This window comes from Mus caroli, unplaced genomic scaffold (genome assembly GCF_978045245.1).
Source record: "Mus caroli unplaced genomic scaffold, Mus_caroli_1 scaffold_18, whole genome shotgun sequence".
Lineage (NCBI taxonomy): Eukaryota > Metazoa > Chordata > Mammalia > Rodentia > Muridae > Mus > Mus caroli.
Window position 1 is genome coordinate 80,695,338 of NW_028227273.1, and position 10,386 is coordinate 80,705,723.

The following is a 10,386-nucleotide window of genomic DNA, read 5'->3' on the forward strand; positions in this document are numbered from 1 at the left end:
AAATTTTAAAAAGAAAGGCTAACTTAAGAGAAGATTAGCACAAACACCACCATCTGAGGCAGAGGGAAGTCACATGCTGAGAGTGATCAGATAAAACTCAGCCCTAGCCTGGTGTTCGGCAAAGGCAGGCTGATTTCTGAGTTCTAGGCCAGCCTGGTCTACAAAGTGAGTTCCAGGACAGCCAGGCCTATATAGAGAAACCCTGTCTCAAAACAAAACAAAACAAAACAAAACAAAACAAAGCAAAACAACCCTCAGCCCCAAGTCAGGCATGGTCTCCAGGCACCTTCACAAGTGGCAGGAGTACAGAGATTCCAGGCTCAGTCATCAAGGACAGGAAGGGCTGATTCACCAATCCCTCATTTACCTCAACCCTTCCAGTGGCCAGGATGGTACAGGGTTGGTTTGCCTGGCAGGGGCAGGGACTGGCCTGCTTTGTAAGCAGTACTGTCGTCTTTGGGCAAGGGTTGCAGAAAGCAGTTGCAGAGAGAGATGCCATCTGAGGCTGGGCATGGTTGGCAGGGTGGCCTGCTGTGGCTGCAGAGGGAAAGAGGAAGATCCCAATGAGACTCCCTTGTGCTGGGTTACTTATCCTGACCTGCTGTAGTCGTCCTCCTCAATATCATCATGTGCAAGCAACTTGGCAGTGAGCTGTGAGAGTCTGGGGAGAGGACCTGTATTTTGAGGTAGGAGGCATTTCACTGAGGTAGGGGAGGAGCAGCATTGGGTGCTGAAGACAGGAATTGGGGCTCGTAGTCCAGTGGAAGTGAAGGGCTGCTCATCCCAGGCTCTTTGGACTTCAGCAACCTGCATGCTTCCTCTTTCTGCTGTCTGTGCCTCTCTGTTTCTAGGAGACTGTATTGTCCTCCTACTGGTGACCTCTGCATGAGGGTATAGACCAGAGTGCAAAAGGTCAAGAATCAGGGGGTATCAGTGGACTCTTTGTGTGTTCACAGAGAATGAAGGGTACCCTGACTGTCACTATGCATCACTACTAAGGACATGTCCACACCACATGTTTCAGTGCTACAATTACTGCAAGAGAAGAGGCAGTCCAATCCTGAGAGCCTCTTGTCTCAGGACTTTTGAGAACAACACAGTGCCCATACTGACAGGAACTGCTCAGAAGCATGGGATAAGTCACATGTTGGGACTTTTTTTATTTTTTCCTTTTCCAAGGATTTTGGTGCTCCTTTGTTTTCTTTTCTTTTTTTTAATTGGATATTGTCTTTATTTACATTTCAAATATTATTCCCTTTCCTAGTTTCTTCTCTGAAAATCCCCTATTCTCTATCCCCTCTCTACTCCTCCTGCTCCCCAACCCACTGATTCCAGCTCCCTGGACCTGGCATTCCCCTATACTGGGGCATAGAATCTTCACAAGACCAAGGGCCTCTCCTCCCTTTGTTGGCTACCTAGGCCATCCTCTGCTACATATGCACCTAGAGACACGAGTCCCACCATGAGTTTTCTTTGATTGATGGTTTAAGTCCCAGGGAGCTCTGGGTTGCTGGTTAGTTCATATTGTTGTTCCTCTTATAGGGCTGCAAACCCCTTCAGCTCTCTAGGTACTTTCTCTAGCTCCTTCATTAGGGACCCTGTGCTCCATCCAATGGATGACTGTGAGCATCCACTTCTGTATTTGTCAGGCACTGGCAAAGCCTCTTCAGAGACAGCTATGTCAGGCTCATGTCAACAAGCTCTTGTTGGTATACACACACAATAGTGTCCAGTGTTGGTGGTTGTTTATGGGATGGATCCCCATGTGGGACAGTCTCTGTGTGGTCACTCCTTCAGTCTCTGCCCCAAACTTTGTCTCTGTAACTCCTTCCATGGTTATTTTGTTCCCCATTCTAAGAAAGGCAGAAGTTTCCACAATTTCGTCTTCTTTCTTGAGTTTCATTAGTTTTGCAAATTGTATCTTGGGTATTATGAGCTTCTAGGCTAAAATCAGTGAGTCCATATCGCTGTGTTCTTTTGTGATTGGGTTACCTCACTCAGGGAGATATTGTCCAGATCCATCCATTTGCCTAAGAATTTCATACATTCAGTTTTGAATAGCTGAATAGTACTCCATTGTGTAAATGTACCACATTTTCTGCATCCATTCCTCTGTTGAAGGACATCTGGGTTCTTTTCAACATACTTTGGTTTTTTTTTAGATATTTTCTTCATTTACATTCCAAATGCTATCCCCTTTCCTAGTTTCCTCTCTGAAAGTCCCCTATATCCTACTCCTGCCCTGCTCCCGAAACTACACACTCATGCTTCCTGGCCCTGGCTTTCCCCTCTAATAGGCCTTATAATTTTGCAAGAGCAAGGGCCTCTCTTTCCATTGATAGCTGACTAGGCCATCCTATGCTACACATGCAGCTAGAGACATGAGCTCTGGGGATACTGGCTAGTTCATATTGTTGTTCCTCCTATAGGGTTGCAGACTCCTTCAGCTTTCTTGGGTACTTTCTCTAGCTCCTAAACAGGGGAGCCTGAATTCCATCCAATAGATGACTATGAGCATCCACTTCTGTATTAGCCAGGCACTGGCATAGCCTCAAGAGACATAGCTATATCAGGGTACTGTCAGCAAAATCTTGTTGGCATATGCAATAGTGTCTGGGTTTGTGGTTGTTTATGGGATGGATTCCCGTATCGGGCAGTCTCTGGATGGTTGTTCCTTTTGTCTCAGCCCAAACTTTGCTCTCTAACTCCTTCCATGGGTATTTTGTTCCCCTTCTAAGAAAGATCGAAGTATCCACACTGTGGTCTTCCTTCTTCTTGAGTTTAATATGTTTTGCAAATTGTATCTTCAGTATTCTAAATTTCTGGGCCAATATCCATTTATCAGTGAGTGCATATCACTTGTGTTCTTTTGTGATTGGGTTACCTAACTCAGGATGATATCCTCCAGATCCATTTGCCTAAGAATTTCATAAATTAATTGCTATGTAGTACTCCATTTTGTAAATGAACCACATTTTCTACATTCATTCCTCTGTTGAGGGAAATCTTGGTTCTTTCCAGATTGTGGCTATTATAAATAAGCCTGCTTGAACATAGTGGAACATGTGTCCTTATTACAATTTGGAACATCTTCTGGGTATATGCCCAGGAGAGGTATTGCTGGATCATCCGGTAGTATTGTGTCCAATTTTTTGAGTAACCGCCAGACTGATTTCCAGAGTGTTTTTACCAGCTTGCAATCCCACCAGCAATGGAGGAGTGTTTCTCTTTCTCCATGTCCTCAACAGCATCTTCTGTCACCTGAATTTTTCATCTTAGCCATTCTCACTGGTATGAGGTAGAATGCCAGAATTGTTTTGATTTGCATTTCTCTGATGATTAAAGATATTGAACAGTTTTTTTTAGGTGCTTCACAGCTATTCAGTATTCCCCAGTTGAGAATTCTTTGTTTAGCCCTCTACTCGCTTTTTTATTAAGGCTATTTGGTTTTCTAGAGTCCAGCTTCTTGAGTTCTTTGTATATATTGGATATTAGTCTGCTATCAGATTTAGGATTGGTAAAGATCTTTTCTCAATCTGTTGGTGGCTGTTTTGTCTTATTGAGAGTGTCCTTTATCTTACAGAATCTTTGCAGTTTTATGAGGTCCCATTTGTCAATTCCTGATCTTACAGTACAAGCCATTGTTGTTCTGTCCACGAATTTTTCCAGTTCCCATATCTCTGAGGCTCTTCCCCACTTTCTCCTCTATAACTTTCAGTGTCTCTGGTTTTACGTGGAGGTCTTTTATCAACTTAGACTTGAGCTTTGTACAAGGAGATAAGAATGGATCAATTTGCATTCTTCTACATGATAGCTGCAAGTTGAGCAAGCACCATTTGTTGAAAATTCTTTTTTCCACTGGATGGTTTTAGCTCCTTTGTCAAAGAGCAAGTGAACATAGGTGAGTGGGTTCATCTTTTAGTCTTTACTTCTATTCTGTTGGTCTACCTTTCTGTCCTTGTACCAGTACCATGCAGTTGTCATCAATATTGCTCTGTAGTACAACTTGAGGTCAGGCATGGTGATTCCACCAGTGGTGCTTTTATTATTGAGAATAGTTTTTGCTGTCCTAGGTTTTATGTTATTCCAGATGAATTTGCAAATTGCCCTTTCTAACTCTATGAAGAATTGAGTTGGAATTTTGATGGGGATTGAACTGAATCTGTAGATTGCTTTCAGCAAGATAGCCATTTTTACTATATTAATCCCGCCAATCCATGAGCATGGAAGATCTTTCTATCCACTGAGACCTTTTCCGATTTCTTTCTTCAGAGACTTTTAGTTCTTATCATACAGATCACTTGCTTAGTTAGAGTCACACTAAGGCATTTTATATTATTTGTGACTATTGAGAAGGGTGTTGTTTCCCTAATTTCTTAGTCCTCCCCTTTTCCTAGAACTTTTTCTCTCATCTTCTGTTAGGATAGGGTATTGATTTACCTTTTTCTGCTGTGTTTCAAGAACAAACCATAAAACAATGAGAAATATCATTAATTTTCACAACCTCTAACAAGTATGCTTTCCACACTTAATGTATGTTTCAAACCTTAATAAACTCTCTAAGGAACAGAAAATGGGAGGCAAGCTTTAAAAGTCTTAGCAGATATATTCTGACACACACTGTACATTTTCATTCAGGCAAACTACAGTTGACAGTGTCTTCTTTACATTTAAAAAGGCAACAACACAGTTTTGTTAATGATTGACAAGAGTTTTATAGCACAAGAAGGAAGTAAATATGAAAAGGGATGAAATAGCAAGCATGATAATCTCTCTTGACTGAAGCAAACATTCAAGAGCCTCCAGGATTTAATTCATCCATCCATAGGGAAATAACACCAGTGGCCATGCTGGCTTGTAGTTCTAGGTCTCTACTATGCCACAATCCTTCCATGATCCCTCTAGAGGTATACACAAGCACACCCAGTGAACACACAGTGCTCCCTGCTTCATATTCTGAGAGAAAAAGGGTAAGACTAAAGGCTGCCCTGCTTATTACACTGGCACCAATTTCTGCTTTACTTCTTTTATGTTGTAAAATCCTAAAGGAAAGAATTTGTTTCTTCTTAACTATGCAATATCAGTACTTATCCTGACCCGTACTCCTCCTCCTCATTAATACTCCTGAAAATCAGCACCATCTTAGGTTGGGTAATTAAACTACAATGACTTGGGTGGATTTTCAGTGGCACTATCAAGAATGTTAAAATTACATGAAGGACAATTGCTTATATAACACTTTAGGGAGAAACCAAAGGAAACTTGCTCAGTTACACCAAGAGCCAGTACAATGGAATGACCATGGTGACTTTATTTAGAGAATCATAAACTTTTCTTCAGCACCTCTCTTTACTTGCTCATCCTCCTGATGGCATCCATTTTCCTCTTATCTTCCTCCATCCTCTGCTTTTAGTTTGTGAGTCTTGTCCAACTATTGTGGGCACCAGTGCTCCTCTTCCTGCAACTAGCAATAAAAAGAATTTATTTTTCACCCAGTCAACCCCACCAACAAAGACACAAAAAACACATCCTGAGGCAAGCAGACACAGACACACAGACACAGAAAGTCAAGTAGAACCCATCAGGCTATATCACTGTTGTAGGGTGGTAAAGTTCATGTATTAATTAGCTCTTACCATGTCCATGTCAGTCACCTAAAAGCTTTGTCTCCACAATCCCAATGTTATTCTTCCATTAATCATGACTCAAACAAGTTATTTCATACATTCATGCATTAATAGAGAAAGATTCTTTTGCTAAAATAATTTTGTTAGCCACTTCCTACAAATCACCAATAGGTTCCACTTTAACAATTATGTAATATGATAACCACCCAAAATGTTAAGAAATTCCACTTTCTCCCCGGATGTGGGTGGGACTTGCACATCTGCCTATCCTGAGTCCAGTCTCAGTTGGGAGCTGTTATAAACAGCCTACTTTTACTTGGGAGTGGTTTAAAAGTCTGAGGCTCCTCCTCTTTTAGCAATTTTGTTCCCTCAATATGTCAGTGGACTCAGGGAATCTCTTTCTAGCCGGACATGACCTCAGACTTGCAGTTTAGAGTTGGGACTCATTATGGCCCATTTCTGATTATCACACATGGGGACCACTGCTAACTCCCCTACACAGGACACACTGCTGTATGTGACAGCTGGTTTAAAAGTTTATATGCAGGTCCCAAATCCATCAGTTGATGCTTGTCTATTTCTGATCATTAAGTTCTACCTTTCTGAAACAACAAAAGATCCAACACCTTCCCTTTCCAGTGCCCAACACTACCAGCCACCTTCAACTGCCAGTGACATGCTTCTCCTTGTTTGTTGTGACTCCTTGAACCTTCTGACCATATTCCTCAGCATCATGAGTTCTAGGGTAGGATAAAGACTCCCCTTTATCCATGCTGGCCTGCAGCTATGTCTTTGGTTTTGTCCCAGACTGTGGTGACTCTGAAATGCTGCACTAGGGCTGTTCTGGGCAGAAAAACACCAGCACTGTCATATGTCACCATGAAGACTGACTCAAACTCTCCATAATTTGAATCCTGAAATTATACTGCTAATGTCTACTGTAGAAACTCTTTATAATAAAGAGATTCTTGTGAGATACAGTTCAAGTTCTACAAAATCACCAGTTTTTCTACACAGTGTTTATAGAAAAACTATTTAAAATTCTGAACTTAGATTATATGTGTATGCTTTAAAAAAAATCACACACACTAAATCTAAAATTTTATTCCTTATTTTCAATGGAATAAAACGCTAGCTCAGTAGTTAAGAGCCCTGGCTGCTCTTCTAAAGGGTCCAAGGTTGATTCTCACAGAACTAGAGATCATCTTTAACTCCAGTCTAAGGGGATCTGATGCCCTCTTCCAGCCGCAGGGGACAACAGGAACAGTCATATATGCTGGCAAAATGTTCAAACAAATAAAATAAAAAATTAGAAACTCTACTTTATCAAGTAGAAAAGAATAAATTAGCCTGTGATTTTGGGGTTATTGGTGTCAGCAAATAATAAAACATCCCAGAAAAATATTGTCTTCTTAAAAACGCAAATGAAGTTAACTTAAAAAAAAAAAAAAGTAGGTGCAAGTCCAAAGAAAACTTGGGATTTTGAGTGGATTTTATACCAGGCAGAGACACTGGTTATGACAAACCAAGGTTCAAAGAGACAGGAAAACCAAGGTCTTCACTGAGTATTTCAATGAGGGGGCTACAGCAAACTTTGCACACCCCAGAGGAGCCAATGTCAAAACAAAAGAGTTTGGTGGTTAGGAAACACTGGGAGAAACAAAACCCCACAAGAGCAACAAATTCCAACAGCCCAGAGACCTTCAAATGCTCAGAGAGGCAACTGTACTGGCTGCTTTTGTCAACATGACACAGGCTGGAGTTATGACAGAAAAAGGAGCTTCAGGTGAGAAAATGCATTCATGAGATCCAGCTGTAAGGCATTTGCTCAATTGGTGATCAAGCAGGGAGGGCCCATTGTGGGTGGTGTCATCCCTGGGCTGGTAGTCTTGGATTCTGTAAGAGAGCAAGCTAAGCGAGGCAGGGGAAGCAAGCCAGTAAGGAACACCCTTCCATGGACTCTGCATCAGCTCCTGCTTCCTGACCTGCTTGAGTTCCAGTCCTGACTTCCTTTGGTGATGAACAGCAACATGGAAGTGTAAGCCGAATAAACCCTTTTCTTGCAAACTTGCTTCTTGGTCTTGATGTTTGTGCAGGAAGAGAAACACTGACCAAGGCAGCAATGTAGGAGCAAAACCAAAGCTACATTTGCCCTTCTCCACAACTGAGCTCCTCCTGTTACCCAGCAGGAGAAGCACTGCACAATGGTTTAGCTAACAAGTTCAGTCACAGAGCTCAAATTCTAAGTGCAGGCTCACAAATATGGCAAGAGACACATTCTCTAAACACATGGTTCTACATTCTCCTAGCTGGTGAAGTGGTTGTCCACCTTGACATCAGTCTCACTGTTCTGTAGCCCAGTGACAAGCTGCCTAATGCAGTGAAACTGAGTATCTGACATCTCTCATCTACTCAAGGCCAGCAAAAAAGCCTGGCAGACTCTGTACTAGTCTGTATTTCTCAAAGGAGCTTTCAGGTCAAACAAGTACTGCAGGTTGAGATTTGTGTGTATGTAGCTTCGCAAAAGCATACTAAGGATGCTATTGTTAGTAAATTGTCAGCCATGCAAAACAAAATCACAACAGCCTTTACTTTTTGACATCTGACTCTGCTAGAGTCTACAGGATTTTTCAAAATAGTTTTCCAATATAGGTATTTCTTTCTACAATAAATCCCAATTTTAAGACAAAGGTATAAAAGCCTTGAAAGCATTAGATTATTAAGGGAGATATTTTGAACTGTTTACAGTCAGGCTTCTAGTACTCTAAGACCTGGGTTTAGAGTATAGATCTGCAAAGGACCAGCACACAGTAATTCCTCTTAACAGTTTTTTTTAAAAATTTGAATTCTAAGCTCAATTCCTAAAACAGGGGCCCCAACATGGGCAGAAAGACTAAGAGGTCCAACACACATCTGAATGCTTTCTCTGAGGACTAATACTCTAATTAGGCTGGAGGTACTTAAGACAGCTCTTGATTCAACCCTTCCTCACCTTGGAGAACCAAAGTGTTATGCCTGAGCAGGCACTTCCTGTATAAAGGTCAAGACAGCATGTAGCCTTGAGGGAGGCTTAACAGTGTTCTAAGTACAAGACAGAAGTGTAGCTGTGAGGGAGGCCTAACAGTGTTCTGACAATGTACAAAAGCCCCTGGAGTCTTTGGAAACATCTTTCCATGTGTATCACCCCATGGAGAAGCTCATTCCTGTGAAAATATATGTTTCCCAGGGAACACTGTGGCCCATTCATATGTGGTGAGAGGACACAGCTCAGACAAGCTTTTGAGGGACAAACAGGCCAAGGGAGTATCTATCTATCTGATGGCCCAGAATGTCATTAATACACAGGAAGTGCTTTTGATGAAGCAGATAATGTGACAGGAAATGCTGTCCAGAAAGCAAACTCATGTTGGCTCACACATTGGGTCTGGATTTTTCCTTGATAATGGAAGATTTGTTATGAAGAAATATAAACAAGAGGCCTAAATATTTTATTTAATTTTAAGAGTTACATATTGAGCTCAATATCTTAGTCTCCAAATAAACACTATGGAAAACTTTGGTATTTTGATATTTTTTGTTAAGAAAACTCAAAATATTAGTGCTAAGTGGACACTTCTATACTTATGAATGCTGTGTATACTTTAGAAGTTACTGTGGCTGCACTAGTAGATGTCCTCAGGACATTGTTAGAGCACTGGGACCACATCCCACACAGGAACAGCAAGCTTACTCACCTGCTCCAGGATTGCATCAGTTTGTCTCCATAGGAGACCCCAAACAGAGGGGACAGAGAACCGGACTTTAGGGTGCTATCACAACCATGTTTGTCCTCTTGCCCAGACCATACAAATTTGGCAAAGCTAGAGCTCTGCCAGGCAGGCCCCTGTCATGTTCTGTCCACAGGGTCAGTGTGAGTCAGTGCAGCTTACACTATGTATTAACTGGCTGCAGGTTGGTGCATATGGTGGGCTTTCCTTTAGCCTTTCCAGCCAGACTATGAAGGTCTTTTGGGGAGACTGTCATGGCTGTCTACATTCTGGCAGACACAGTCTGTGGATGAGTCTCTAAGCTATTGTAGAGGGGACCCCACTGAGGAATTAGTGACTTTGAGTCATTTGAAGACCCACTGCCTATGCCACTTGTTTGGTAGCATGTAGTACCTGCTCGAAGTGTAAGCAGGCACTCTCCATCCCTGTAGTCCCATCCTGGAGTGTGGGCAGACTCTCTCCATGCCAAGAGCTGTCTGGCACTCACAAATGTAATTTTCATGCTTAATTCCTGGCAGTTTTAATTTTTCTTTTAAAAGGCAGTGATACAAAGTTACTAATTACTCTATATGCATCCCCTGGGCTCACACATGGCTGAGACTCTATGAGGCCTAAAATTTGAGCTAGAGCTCGACAACTTGAGAGAAGACCATCTAAAAAGAGTCCTCAGCTCTCAGATGGGGAAGCCAGGGATGGGCCTTGCATGGGAATTGGATCTTCAGTGAAATATGCTTATTGTCACTGCTTTAATGTGTGTGCCTCTGCATGTGCACGCGTACGCGCACGTGTGTGTGTGTGTGTGTGTGTGTGTGTGTGTGTGTGTGTGTGTGCTCAGCAACACTTCAGTCATAACCAGGTTTCTTTTCTACCTGAGTAGGCTGTTTGCTCTCCGAGGTTGGTGGTGGGCCTGGATGGGGCCTTAGCACAGCTTTTCCCCACATCCCGTGAATCTAAGCTGATGGAAGAGGCAGTTGTCTGGTGGGGATACTCCT

At 42.2% G+C, this 10,386-nt stretch overlaps 1 pseudogene; it reads left to right on the plus strand.

Moving 5' to 3' along the window:
- The window catches only part of LOC147000536 (kinesin-like protein KIF25), a 52,322-nt pseudogene extending 42,203 nt beyond the window's left edge, over positions 1-10,119 (plus strand).
- Positions 10,120-10,386: the final 267 nt, after the last annotated feature.